Source organism: Delphinapterus leucas, chromosome 12 (assembly GCF_059928025.1).
Source record: "Delphinapterus leucas isolate spDelLeu-1000000601 "Yukka" chromosome 12, BTC_Dleu_Yukka2, whole genome shotgun sequence".
NCBI classification, from domain to species: Eukaryota; Metazoa; Chordata; class Mammalia; order Artiodactyla; family Monodontidae; genus Delphinapterus; species Delphinapterus leucas.
In genome coordinates, this window is record NC_143140.1 from 84,529,705 (window position 1) to 84,544,105 (window position 14,401).

The window sequence follows — 14,401 nt, forward strand, 5'->3', positions numbered from 1 at the left end:
TCTTTCTGTCATTGTCTTTTCTTCCTGACAGAACGCCAGCCTGAGGTCTCCGTGTGTGGATGCTACTGTGATCTGTTTTTCTAGAGGCCCATGCAGTGATTGTTCTGAGCCACTCATGCTCTGCCTCACCCTGTCATGACGGAGGGCGCTGGCAGGAGGCCTTGGGTCTGGATGGGAAGCCAGTCCCGAGTCCCATCATTACTTTATGCAAACCAGTTATGCTCTCTGGTACAAACAGTTCATTGTTGGCTTGAGCCAGGGACTGATACTGTAACGTCAGTTCCACTGATCTCAAGAAGACCTCTTCAGCCTAACGCGAAGTGACCTGCTGAACCACTCTCTGAGAATTTATATGAATCATATTGACCCTGCAGTCATGTCAGGTTTTATTTTTTGAGTTTAGGCAAGTCACTGTGCAGAAAAAAACTTTGGGTGAGTGTGTGCACATTTTCACAAAAAATTTTAAGTCATTATTGCAGAAAATTTGGGCCCTCACCAGTGGGATCAGAATTTTGAAAGATGTGCAAAAACATAGAGAAGAGTGAATAACCAAGGATGAACATGAGAAGGAATTTAGGACAGCAGAAGCCTTAAATGAACCTTGGCTTGCGAAGATGGTAAAAAGGACTTTTAAAACTATCTTTAGACAGAAGAAAGTGAGAATGGGGGCTAATCAGTGCCCAACTGGAGAAATTGAGCATGGGGTGGGCTGCCATTTTTTTTTTATAGATATCACAGAGGGCATTTAATGAGCAAAGGGGTGTCAGGATCAGGTGATCCCTCCAGACCTGAGAGTCAATGATTCTATGAAACAGATGTTGAAATTCTGTATGAGGTCCACAAACATCCCAGGATGTGAACTAGTAAGATAATTCTAGAATTGGAAAGATTGCCTGCTGAAGAGTTATCGGTAGTTATGGCTTTTCACCTAAAATGTTTAATGCATTTTCCACAATTACTGAATTTATTCCCAGGACATAGTTTATTCTCTGGGAGAATCCTATTCATTCAGTGTGCTCCACCGTTAGCTGATAATACTCTGTACTTAAACAGTCCCTTTCATCTGTGGATCTCAAAGAATTTTATAAGGATTCATTAGTTCTCACATGTGACTTTCAATTTGTCTGCACACTTGTGAAGTGGATAGTAAACAATTTTACACCCAGGCAAAGGCAGAATACTGGGATGGTATCTTCTGGGTGTCCGATTGCTGGTGGCCGAGATGCCCAGATGAACTCCATCCTCTTCCTGCCATTTATTCCCGCCCTTTAGGTCAGATCTTCTGACATTCAACTATCAAATAAGGTATGAAATTTGGGAGAAATTTCCAGACTTCTAATCAGCGTATGGGTTTGAGAATTATGTATCCCGTCTGGCTTTGTCTTGTGTTCTGTCCCACACACAAACTCACACACAAAGCCAGAGCTGTCTGGAAGGCTCTGGGACAGGACTGAGCACTTTATTGTTGCCTCACCATCCCCCCCTCACCCCCATGTCCCACCTTTCCAGCCCCCGTTACCACTTAACACTGTTTAACTAGTAACAGGGAATTCCTCAGGGGTCGGAGATGAAGGGAACGCTCACCTCCCACCCCCTGCAGTTCTGACTTTGACACATTTTAATAGTTAAAATCTAAACATAACCTGATTCCTTCATTTCCTCCCCATCTGTCCCTTCTTAACCCCCTACAGTCCAGCTTGCATCCTCTCCCCTCTACCGGAGTCACTTTTTAAATGTCTTCAATGACCTCCTTGTGGAATTCCACAAGACATTTCTTGGGGTCGTTCCACTTGACCTCCTTGATACTGTTGCCCACCCTGCCCTCCTCCAAACTCTCTTTTCCCTTGACCTCTGTGGCCCTGAAATCCCTGTTTTCCTTTCCCCTCTCTGGCCGTATCTCTTTCTCATTCGGAGGACATCCAGTGCTGTGGTCCTTGAGCTTCTCTGATCCTCCCGTGGGATCAACTCTTGCCATCCTTATCTCCCACGGGATAGAGGTAGCTCTCCCCCGCTCCCAGACTGAAAATCCCAGAGATCACGTTCATACTTCTCTTCCTCTCATTTCCTATATCCAGTGGCTCACGGAGTTCCTATTTTTCCCCTGAAGAAGCTCTTAGCACTCACTGCCTTCTCAACTCAGAACCCTAGCACCCAGAGCACCGTCCCCCAAACTGTTTCGATCATGCACATTAACAAAATCTGTACAATTCACTCTTCCAGTTTTTGACTGTTTACGTATTATGTGCTGTATTAGTCTGCTAGGGCTGCCACGGACTGGGCGGCTTAAAGAACAGAATTTTATTTTCTCACAGTTCTGGAGGCCAGAAGTCCAAGATCAAGTTGCCATCAGGGTCGGTTTCTGATGAGACTCTTCTTGCTTGTAGACGGCCACCTCCTTGTATCCTCACATGGCCTCTTCTCTGTGTGTGCAGAAAGAGAGAGAGAGAGAGAGTCCTGGTGTCTCTTCCTCTTTTCATAAGGGTCCTGTCAAAATAAGGCTGCAGGGGCTTCCCTGGTGGCGCAGTGGTTGAGAGTCCGCCTGCCGATGCAGGGGACGCGGGTTCGTGCCCTGGTCCGGGAGGATCCCACATGCCGCAGAGCGGCTGGGCCTGTGAGCCATGGCCCCTGAGCCTGCACGTCTGGAGCCTGTGCTCCGCAACGGGAGAGGCCACAGCGGTGAGAGGCCCGTGTACCGCAAAAAAAAAAAAAAATAATAAAAAATATAAGGCTGCACACTTATGACCCTATTTAACCTTTAATACCTCCTTAAGGCCCCATCTCCAAATACTGTCTCATTGGGGGTTAGGGCTTCAACATGTGAATTTGGGCACAAGTCAGTCTATAATATACATATTTTCTATTGAACGGGTATGTTCATTTAAAATACATAAAATAGACTCAAAAAAGGTGAGAATTTTAAAAGTAAGTACAAGTAAGAATTCTGATATATTCTCCCCACATCCCAGGGCATCACCTCGGCGTACCCGGGATACACACCCAGCATTCAAAACCACGGACCTGAGCAATGACCGCAGTGTCCTAACAGATCTGTCCACCGCCGGGCTTTCATGTCGTCTTCCCATCCAGCTCAACCTCTGGATTAGCCTTTGTAAAACGGTGGTTTCTTCTTCCCCCTTCCTCAGAAAACACTGATGCTCTGGGTTGCCCAGGAGAGGCCAGGGCACCTGCCAGCTTGACCTACAGGGCCCTCCATGTCCCAACATGACCGCTGCTTCAAGCCGTTGTTCCTCCCGCCGCCTCCCTCGGCGCCCCCTTCCTCCTCTGCAGGTCCCGAGCTTGTAATTCACATCCTCACCACCTTCCCTCTTCACTCCCACACGTTTGTCTCTCCCTCCTTGAAGCTCTGTCCCATCCTTTGGTTCAGGCTCACCTGCCGTTCAGCAGTGTTACTTCCACTTTCATGGGTGCCGTCTTTCCCCCTCAACTGGGTTACAGTCTCCAAAAGCTCATGGTCCAGGTTTCTTCTTCCTTTTACATCCTTCCCTGAGCACAGACTCCGAGCCTGTCCTCTGTCCTCCTTCCGGTGGTTGTGACTGGATCGAGACCACCATGGGGGCGCTGGAAGCAGTGACACCATCTGACTTGCTGTGCACGCACGGCCTGGGTGTGTTCAGAGAAGGCAGCTTAACCCGGCTGAGTTCCTAAACCTACTCCGGCTCAGCTTCTTGCCGATGCTATTTCCCAGAATTTGCTAATATATTCTCCTAAAAATTTAATAGAAGGAAAGTTGGCTGCTCATTGAAAAGTGTACGCTTGACTGCAGACTCAGATCACCTTAATTAATGTTGACGAATGCAAGATTTATTAGCAAAGCAGCCATCTCTTTAGTGCCCAGTGGGGCTCAGGACATGCGTGCAAATCATTCCGATAGCCATTTCCTGGATTGAGCACTTGGCATTCACCTACCACAAGGTGCACCTATTCCCAGATAGCAGAGCTGGGATGCTGAGGGTGATTTGAGATGATGAACACTCAGGAAAAGAATGACTTTGCACACTGAAAAGGCAGCAAGCCTGGAGCTGTTTCCAAACCATGAATTCTCCTTTAAAACTCACCAGCTAATGCTGGCCTGAGAATTTCAAAATGAAGATACCAACTCACTTCCTGAATTATTTTATCTTTATGGCCCTGTGGCTGCAATCCAGCCATCCAGTTCCCAGAGGCGTGCATGGGGACCATGCCATTACTGGGTTGAAGGCCTTGGAGACCTGTTAGCTGAAAGCCACTCTTCTCTGTGAAATGAATGTGTGCAGGCTGCAAATTAGTTTCTTGGTGCACCTTTAGGAGGGGATTGCCCCTCCAATTGAATTGTTTAATATTTAAACTATGTATTTTTTCCTTATCTACGTGGTAAACTTGGCAGACTCAGCGAATGTTATAATTGTGCTGAGTCCAAAAGTCATTTCATAGTATATGTTTGAAGTATAATGTGGTTCAGTGTCCTGAACCAAGATTATCTCACCAACCTCTTTGAATGTTACACAGTAGCCAAGGATACGAACTGGCCCTGTGGGTGACACCCACGTAATCTGCAGAGACCATGCAGGTAACCCTCAGGCCATGTTTGTCAGATTAAAGTATAATTGCAACAATCCTGTAACGGTTAGTTTTTGATTTTGTCTGGGTTTCTTCATACTTTTGCATAAGAGCTACCTGTATCTCTTACATGGAAAGCAAAGGGCTGAGTTGGAGAGAGGGATGGATCTGGGAAAGGCCAGGGGACACATAGAAATGTCTGCTAGTTGAATAGTTCTTTGAGATTTTTGTTCTTTTCATTTTCACAAGAGACCCACAGAGAGGGAATTCCCTGGTGGTCCAGTGGTTAGGACTCCACGCTTCCACGGCTGAGGGCCCAGGTTTGATCCCTGGTTGGGGAACTAAGATCCCGCAAACCACACAGTGAGGCCGAAAAAAAAATAAAAAAAAAAAATAAGAGAGAGAGAGAGACCTACAGAGAAAGAAGGAAAGAAGGAGGGCAGGGGAGGGGAGAGAGGGAGGGAAGGATCAAGAAAAGGAGAAACGAAAGAAAAAGAATGAAAAGAAAGGAAAGGAGGAAGAAGAGAAGAAAGAAAGAAAGTAAGAAAGTCTCCCCATGGATCCCATGCGGTTTTGTGAGGCCACCTCTTGGAGGAGAGTTTAACTCAGGACACAGCTTCCCCTCGCAGCCTCCCTCCACCGTGGCTGTTGGCAGGGGCCGCAGGGACATTACAGACGCCACCAGAGAGGGCTGCGGGGCCAGCCTTCTTGCTTCTCCGGGCCCTCGGCTGAGGCCCGTGTGGGGAATAGCCACGTGGGTTGCCAAGTCAAGCATTTTCATGGCCTGAGTCACACAGACAGAGCTTTAACTCTGTGAACACAAACCAGGCAAATAAAGAACAAAATGCCCATCCCAGGAGGCGAGGGAATGATCATTAAGTGCCCCTACAGGCCCTCAGGGTAATTCCCTGCACCGTTCTGTTCTGTGCGAGGGTAACGCCAACTCCTAAGGCCTTGTTGAGCATCAGGTCTCCTCACTGTCGTCTTTAAAGCCTGCTTGGAAGCATAAGGGCGCAAACCAGGACGGAGTTCGGAAAGTCTGCGTTCATCGTTGGGGTTTAATTAAAACACACTGAGCCTTGCAGAAGCTTGTGGTTTAGAGTAATGGAAAATTTAGGGAATCAGAAACAGAGATGGATCTGAGGAAGAAAGGTCTGATTTTCTCCTCAAGCCTCTGGATTTCTTGCCTTCCATTTCCTCCCAGACTTGTAGTTGACACCTTCTTAAACATGTGAATTATTTTTCTAATAAAGGATTAATCAATTTTATAATCGCAAGTATTTGGTATTTACTTATACAGAGGCATTATCCAAATGTTCATGCTATTTCATATTCCCTTCTATTAGGTTAATTTATAAACATATATTTATCATACACCTCCCATGTGCAAAGCAAATGAAGGGTGCAAGGGGTACAATTGTGAGCAAAACTGCTTTCTCTAGTTGCAGCGAGCGGGGGCTACTCTTCGTTGTGGTGCGCGGGCTTCTCATTGCGGTGGCTACTCTTGTGGAGCACGGGCTCTAGGCATGCAGGCTTCAGCAGTTGTGGCATGTGGGCTCAGTAGTTGTGTCTCGCGGGCTCTAGAGCACAGGCTCAGTAGTTGTGGCATACGGGCTTAGTTGCTCTCCCGCATGTGGCATCTTCCCGGACCAGGGCTCGAACCCGTGTCCCCTGCATTGGCAGGCGGATTCTTAACCACTGTGCCACCAGGGAAGCCCGCAAAGTAAGATTTTAAGAACATTATTTTCCGGGCATTCTTGTCAAAATCAATGTACAAACAATCAATCAATTGGTCAAACCAAACAAACTCGATACCGTGTTGGGGGTCAGGGGCTAATATCAGGCAGGTCTATGAGAAGCTTTATTCGTCATCATAGCCCCTCCTCCCCAGAGCAATAAATAATGATACAATACTCTTTGTGCTCAGCTGGCTGTGTCAGTGACCTTAGTCAAGTCATTTGATTTCTTACTTTCCTTATCTGTGAAGTGAGGGTTTGGGCTTAATGATCTTTAAGCACCTTTTTTATTACTATCAACACCCTAAGTAGGTCCCTGCCGCGGTGGCCAGTGCTTTTACACTTTCCTGTCCACGCCGCCCTCCCACATACGACACAAACATTGGCCATCAGGAGATTAAAGGCAGAGAGAAGGAAGAAATAGGATAAGCACAGCAGAAACATGTCAAGTAAATTATGCCTTCAGACTCAAATTCTAGTTATTTCCTCTTGTCTTCCTTCTTCTATTAAATCATGTTCTTCTTTCTTCTGTTATGTAGTGATTGAGTTCATCATCTTTAAGTCATGCATTCATTTGTGGAACACTTCAGGGTGTCCAATATATTCCAGGACAGGGCTGTGTGTGGAGGATGTGGACATGAACAGTTTGACCTCATATGGTTTTCCCTCTAAAATCAGTACATTTTACCCAAAATAGTCCGTTGACACCCTTTTCAATTCTAGGCTAGTGTGGAAAATATTTTGCAAACATAATGACCAAAAAAAAGACTAGTCTTTTTTTTTTCTTTGAGCTGTATCTAATTGCTTAAATTTCAAACCTAAATGTTTGAAAGACAGACCCTACACAATCATCCATTACTCTTGTCCACACGTGTAAACAAATAAAACTCATAGTTGCGTCATCATATGTGCCTTTCCTGTCGTCCGTAATAATGTTCCCTGGGAAGAAGTAAGACAGGTGGAATTTTTAAAGTTTTTTGAATCTCTAGTGACAGAGAAGCTTATGCTCATTTTATAACACCTGCTGTATACCAGATAATAAGTGTCTACTGATTCATTTTCTATTTTGGTAAATAACTTTCAGAGAATGGCAGTATATCTTCAGAGGATGAGAGATGAAGGACCTCCCTTTAAAAAGAATATTTCAAACTAATTTTCCTAATTATATTGGAAGGCTTTTAATGACAAAGTTCATGAAAGGGTCATTGGATTTCAAAAATTCTCCTTGCTCTGTCGATATGACTTAAATGTTTTAAACTAAGAGGGTATCTGGATTTACGAGCTTCCACCTACGTCTTGGATTTAAGGGGAAAAATAGGTGTTTGGATTTATCTTCATGACCGATTTTATATTCAGGAAAGAACTCTGTCATGAGGTTGCTTTCATCAACTATTGTTCATTTCACACAATTTGAACAGATTTTTAATTTGTTTAAAATTTAAATTAAAAAAAATTTTTTGGCCGAGCCGCGTGGCATGCAGGACCTTTGTTCCCCAACCAGGGATCTAAACTGTGCCCCCTGCAGGTGAAGTGCGGTGCCCTAACCACTGGACCGCTAGGGAATTCCCACAAACAGATTTTTTTAAACTATTTTATTCAAGTAGAGTTGATTGACCATGTTGCATTATGAACAGGTTTTTTTTTTTTTTTTTTTTTTTTTGCGGTACGCGGGCCTCTCACTATTGTGGCCTCTCCCGTTGCGGGGCCGCAGGCTCTGTGGCCATGGCTCACGGGCGCAGCCGCTCCGCGGCACATGGGATCTTCCCAGACCGGGGCACGAACCCGTGTCCCCTGCATCGGCAGGCGGACTCTCAACCACTGCGCCACCAGGGAAGCCCTATGAACAGGTTTTTAATTAAGGTTTACAGGTGAGTCACCATAAAAATGATGCCAACTCTTCTCCCCCCACCCCCACCCTGTGAAGCCATCGAAGGACCCTGCCCTTGTTTTGTGCGAAGGGGCCATGAGTGAGTGTTGGAAGGTCCCCTCCCGTAACCCCACGTCTGAGAGGGGCATTGCCTGCCGTTTCTCCTTCTCAGTTTAAAAAGATCCTTCTGGACTTCCCCATCACCAAGACACTCATCTATCATGATGACTAAATTAAAGCAACTCGAAGAATTGTTTTTACTTTATTGTCTGCATAAACTAGCACCCCCAAGAACTGGCAGGGCGAGTTTAAGGGTGGGCAAACCGCACACGTGACCGTGAGAGGGGCGGGAAGTCTCCTGTAGCATTTTCCCCAGAAGGTCGGCAGCAATGTGAACCAGTAATTACTTCAGAAGACAAACTGCTGTGTCTGTGGGGAAGGAAGAGTGCAGCGTTCAGCCTCCCTGAGCCTCGAGATACTGGGCGGGCAGCACACGGGCCCACGGTGCTCATGGCGCCCACTATTACACAGACTTCCTGTTTCTGATTTCAGGCCTTTCAGAAAATTTCCTGTGAAATGGAAATCCTGACTGGTCTTTTCTGGTGCATTCTTACTACATGGTAGAGAGCTAATTTCATATCATTGAGGAAGCTTTTCCCAAAGGGACTAAAACTGGGCTACTGGAGAAAGTATAAAAACACACATGCAGGAGACAGGTTAGAGTTCAGGCCCAGTTGCACTGGATGACTGTGAACGCTTCACACTCCACAGAGGAACTCGGGAGCCCCAGCACTCAGCCCTGTGCAGGGCAACTTTCAAAAGCTGCAGCAGGCCAGTTTCTTTCTGCGTTGAAGAATCACCTCCTTCAAAACCCTTGGGAATTCTCAAACGTCCATATCTACATCATGAATTACATACAACACCAGTTCTCCTTTTGGAAAATTTAAACACTAATGATGTTAATATTTTTTAAAAAATGTGTGCATGTCACAGGCAAGGAATGTGCCAAACACCACCCACACGACTCTTCACAACAACCTCACGAAGTAGGAAGAGCCCCACTTTACCCATGAGGAAACTGAGGCCAGAGGAAGAGGAAGTAATTAACCCAAAGCCAAACAGCTAAGAAGCAATGGAAGCAGGATTTCAATCAGTTCCATTTGACTCCAGAGCTCATGATCTCAGTGAGTTTCTGCTGTGTTGCCTCGGTGTAAGTGATACAAACAGCTGCTCTAGTTAATGATTGACTTAGGCAAGTGAGGACAGCTTGTGTGTATTTATTCTGACGAGCGTTTATGGTACCATATCCAAATGCGTCTGCATTTCCTTAGCAAGGATGGGAGCAGAGAAGCTATGTGCAGACGGTTTGCTTGTCCTCTTCTTATCTGGAATATCCTCTACTCCGAATATCTAATTTTCTTGTCCCTGTCTTTTCATGACCACTGAATCAACAGCCACGTTTGTCCCTGTCCTTTAAATAGTGTGTGTGTTTTGGAGTAATCAGAAAAGAAAGCTACATAAAGAAAACACGAAGAATGTTTTCTGGTGGAGATTGTATTGCAGAATCAAGCTTGGAAATGTGACATAATTTCCAGTTTCCCCATTGATTGAGGCTCTGACGTAAGGGGATTTTTTTTTTTTTACTTAATTTGTTTATTTTTGGCTGCGTTGGGTCTTCGTTGCTGTGCACGGGCTTTCTCTAGTTGGAGTGAGCGGGGGCCACTCTTTCGTTGCGGTGCTCAGGCTTCTCACTGCGGTGGCTTCTCTTGTTGCGGAGCACGGGCTCTAGGTGCACGGGCTCCAGTAGTTGTGGCACGCGGGCTCAGTAGTTGTGGCGCACAGGCTTAGTTGCTCTGCGGCATGTGGGATCTTCCCAGACCAGGGCTCGAACCCGTGTCCCCTGCATTGGCAGGCGGATTCCCAACCACTGCGCCACCAGGGAAGCCCTAAGGGGATGTTTTACAAAGTCCTTTTTAGTGGCAACTCAGACACACCTTCAGATAGAGACATGCCACTTGGGCATCAAGCAGAGGCTTAGCTGTCTGAAAGCCACCAGCCTGATGGAGAAGGAATGACTCCGAACCCCCAGGCTGGGCTTGTTTGCTTTCCTCCTGGAGGATAATAGGATGCTAAGTATTGGGTTTAGCTGCCCCTCTCCCCCGGCCCCCAGAATGGTCTGGAACAGGATTAGCCTCACACCCATCATACTCTGGACTGGAACTTCCTCTAAGGCAGGAGCCACGTCGTTACATTCCCAAGGACTTACACGGTGCCTGGAGCAGCTGATGGATGAAGGCGTAGCTAAATGAGTGGGGCTGTTTGAGCAGATGGAAGATTCGGTGGCTTCTGGCTCTCAACATCACCCTATTTTTGTGAAGATGTTTCCATAGAAGGTTTCAGTTTGTATGTTGGAAACTCATGGGCCAGACTTTCAAACAATGAAAGAATTCAATAAAAGGACTGGAAGTTAAGAAGATTCCCAAGAAAGATTTCTCTGCACAAATAAATTGACAGTGTTGCTTGAATAGGAGTCTTCCTCGTGTTTCCCCCATTACCAAATTCTTGGTACTTTAAGCTGGCCCTAAGTCTATAGCCCTTGCTCTAGAATTTAGAGCCCCAAACAAAAGCCATGCTGGGGTATATGCCAAATTAAGTAAGCCACTGTGCCTAAATATAAATATAAATGCCTGAATGTAAATATCAAAGTTTATTAGCACAACCTGTAGCAGCTTCAACAAAGGGTGTATGACAGTAAACATATGGTAATAACATTGAAACCATTTTTTGTTTAGAAATAAAATGACTATTTTCTATAGATGATAACACACCCCATAATCATTTATCAAAGTAGTTTTTCCCATGTTGCTTTGCTTTCAAACAGGTAAGTGGTGTGATGGATCTTTACACATTGGACACTGTCTACATTGTGATAAACACTCAGGAAAACACCGTGGTCCGTGGGGTATTTTCAGAGCACCAACAGCGCTGTGCCTACCAGGGACCCTGGTGGTCTTTTCCAGATCTTGCCCACGGTGCCTGGAGGGGTCAGGCCGAGGCGTGTCCATGCGGGGGCTTCCTAGAGCCAGCTCCGACTTTTAGATTTTACCCCATTGATATCTAGATCCAAGATCTTTCCTCTCCAAGGAGGAATTCTGAAAGTGTCTGCTCTCAGCCTAGCTCTACCATGTCATTACGGAAGAAGATTCAATCTGACTTTCATAATATTGCAACGTGGAGGTGAAATTTCCCCACTCACCTCAACTACTGGTGGAATCTCCTGCAGCCAGAAACGATCATTACCCTTTGCTCGTTCTCTTCCCCTGGCACTTACCACAGTCTGTCTGGTAAGATAGATATTTGTGTGCACGTCTTATTACCTCTTCGACTCCTTTAACTACCTATCAGTTCTCTATGTACCTGTTTTCCTTAGACCCTGCTTCGGAGGTCAGGAGACTTGGATTTGAATGCTGGCTTTATTATTTCTACTGCCATGAAAACTTGGACAAGCTACTTTCCCTCCCTTAGCTTTAGTTGTCTCTTCTGCAAAATAGGGAGAATGACGTTTCTACCTCTGTGAGTTGCTCTGAAGATTAGACAGCATATGGAAATGCTTCTCTTGATGCCTGGCACACACTGTAACAACCAGTAACTATCACCTGTCATTCGTAATGAAATTCTGGAGTAGAACCAGGACTTGGTCCGGGAGCTTTGCTCATCAGGGAGGAACTCTGAGTGTCCGTGCTCAGCCCATCTCTGCCGGTGCCGCTGGTGCCTGGTGTCCTCCTCCCAGCACCGCACCTGCTTTGGGACTGCTGCCCTGCGGCAGTGTCACCCCGCAGCGGTGTCACCCCGCTCTGCCACTTTTCCTTGTCAGGGAGTTGGTGCATCAGGTTTGTGTCATGAAACCTGGAGTCACTTGAGTATGACAAGTTCTTTTTTTTTTTTTTTTAACTTTTATTTATTTATTTATTTATTTTGGCCATGCTCCGCTCGGCATGGCATGTAGGATCTTAGTTCCCCAACCAGGGATCGAACCTGTGCCCCCTGCAGTGGAAGCATGGAGTCTTAACCACTGGACTGCCAGGGAAGTCCCTATTTATTTATTTGTTTATTTAATTGAAGTATAGTTGATTTACTATATTCTGTTAGTTTCAGGTGTCCAGCAAAGTGATTCTGTTATACATATACATCTATTCATTCTTTTTTAGATTCTTTTCTCGTATAGGTTATTGCAGAATATTAAGTAGAGCTCCCTGTGCTATACAGTAGGTCCTTGTTGGTTCTCTGTTTTATATATAGTAGTGTGTGTACGTTAATCCCAAGCTCCTAATTTATCCCTCCCCCTCATTTCCCCTTTGATATCCATAAGTTTGTTTTCAAAATCTGTGAGTCTGTTTCTGTTTTGTAAATAAGTTCATTTATATCATTTTTTAGTTAGGTTCCACATATGAGTGATATCCTGTGATATTTGTCTTTCTCTGTCTGGCTTACTTCACTTAGTGTGACAATCTCTAGGTCCATCCGTGTTGTTGCAAATGGCATGATTTCATTCTTTTTTACAGCTGGGTAATACTGTACTGTGTGTGTGTGTATATATGTACCACATCTTGTTTATCCATTCATCTGTTGATGGGCACTTAGGTCACTTCCATGCAGTGTGACAAGTTCTTATATTAAAAATATTCAACTAACCTAAGGCTGTTCCTGTGCTTCCTTCCTCACCCCTCCAGAGATCAGGAAGGAAAAATGGGTTGTTATCCATCCGACAGCTAATAATCCTAGGCAGTGACTGCACAAGATACCACCAAGGCTGGTGGCATTTAAAAAGTAGTGTGACATGGACTTCCCTGGTGGCGCAGTGGTTAAGAATCCGCCTGCCAATGCAGGGGACACGGGTTCAAGCCCTGGTCTGGGAAGATCCCACCTGCCGCAGAGCAACTAAGCCCGTGCGCCACAACTACTGAGCCCGCGCACCTAGAGCCTGTGCTCCACAACAAGAGAAGCCACTGCAATGAGAAGCCCACGCACCGCAACGAAGAGTAGCCCCTGATCGAGGCAACTAGAGAAAGCCCCTGCACGGCAACGAAGACCCAATGCAGCCAAAAATAAAAAGATAAATAAATTTATATATATAAAAAAAAGTGGTGTGAGGTGCGCTCTGCCTTTCAGGATGCTACAGTCCCTGTGGCCAAGATGGGATACAGTATTAAAAGGCAGCTGACAATGCCAGGAGGGTTCTAAGTGGCAAAGGAGTGAGTGGTACAAAGGAAAGTAAGTTTACGAGACAAGAAAGATCTGGGTGTCTGGAGGAGGAGTGATGATCCTCGGCCTCGAGCAAGACCCTGAATAAAAATGTGCTGTCGGGGGCTTCCCTGGTGGCGCAGTGGGTGAGAGTCCGCCTGCCGATGCAGGGGACACGGGTTCGTGCCTCGGTCTGGGAAGATCCCACATGCCACGGAGCGGCTGGGCCCGTGAGCCGTGGCCGCTGAGCCTGCGCTTCCGGAGCCTGTGCTCTGCAATGGGAGAGGCCACAGCAGTGAGAGGCCCGCATACCGCAAAAAAAAAAAAAAAAAAAAAAAAGTGCTGTCTTTGTATTCTCCAAACTGAAAAACAAAAACAAAAAACACTGCGAGAGCAAGTCTGTTTTTCACGGAAGAATAATTCCTTTGTTGATTGACTCTAGGAAGAATTAAAGAACATTCGTACCTAATTAAAACAAGTAAAGTCTGGAGGTGAGCTCAAGAAGGTGGGTTGATTTATGAATCCCACCTCAAGACTTTCAACTTGAAGGTGATCAACTTGAGCAGGACTTGCCTGAAGGCAAATATTACCCTGTCTAATTATTAGACCTAAAAAGCAATGTCCATCTTTTTTAAAATTATTATTTATTTATTTATTTTTGGCTGCGTTGGGTCTTTGTTGCTGTGCACGGCTTCCTCTAGTTGCGGTGAGCGGAGGCTACTCTTCGTTGCGGTGCGTGGGCTCTAGGTACACAAGCTTCAGTAGTTGTGGCACACGGGCTCTAGAGCGCAGGCTCAGTCGTTGTGATGCACGGGCTTAGTTGCTCTGCGGCATGTGGGATCTTCCCAGACCAGAGGTCGAACCCGTGTCTCCTGCACTGACAGGTGGATTCTTAACCACTGCGCTACCAGGGAATCTCCACAATTTCAGTCTTAATGATGCTTATATCCTGTTTTACACAAAGACGAGATGTACTAGGAGCGATAGCTCTAAATTTCAA

The 14,401-nt window shown here is 45.8% G+C and overlaps 1 protein-coding gene across 5 annotated transcripts in view; it reads left to right on the forward strand.

Moving 5' to 3' along the window:
* The window catches only part of SCAF8 (SR-related CTD associated factor 8), a 201,047-nt gene that overhangs the window by 173,328 nt on the left and 13,318 nt on the right, over window positions 1-14,401 (forward strand). Inside the window, exon 22 of one of the 5 annotated variants that reach the window (XR_002642778.3) lies at window positions 9,154-9,771. The exons of the other annotated variants lie outside the window; for them this stretch is intronic. The gene's annotated coding sequence lies outside the window, so the exon portion shown is untranslated. Of the gene's footprint in view, window positions 1-9,153; window positions 9,772-14,401 lie in introns of those variants that run through there. 5 annotated transcript variants of the gene reach the window in all.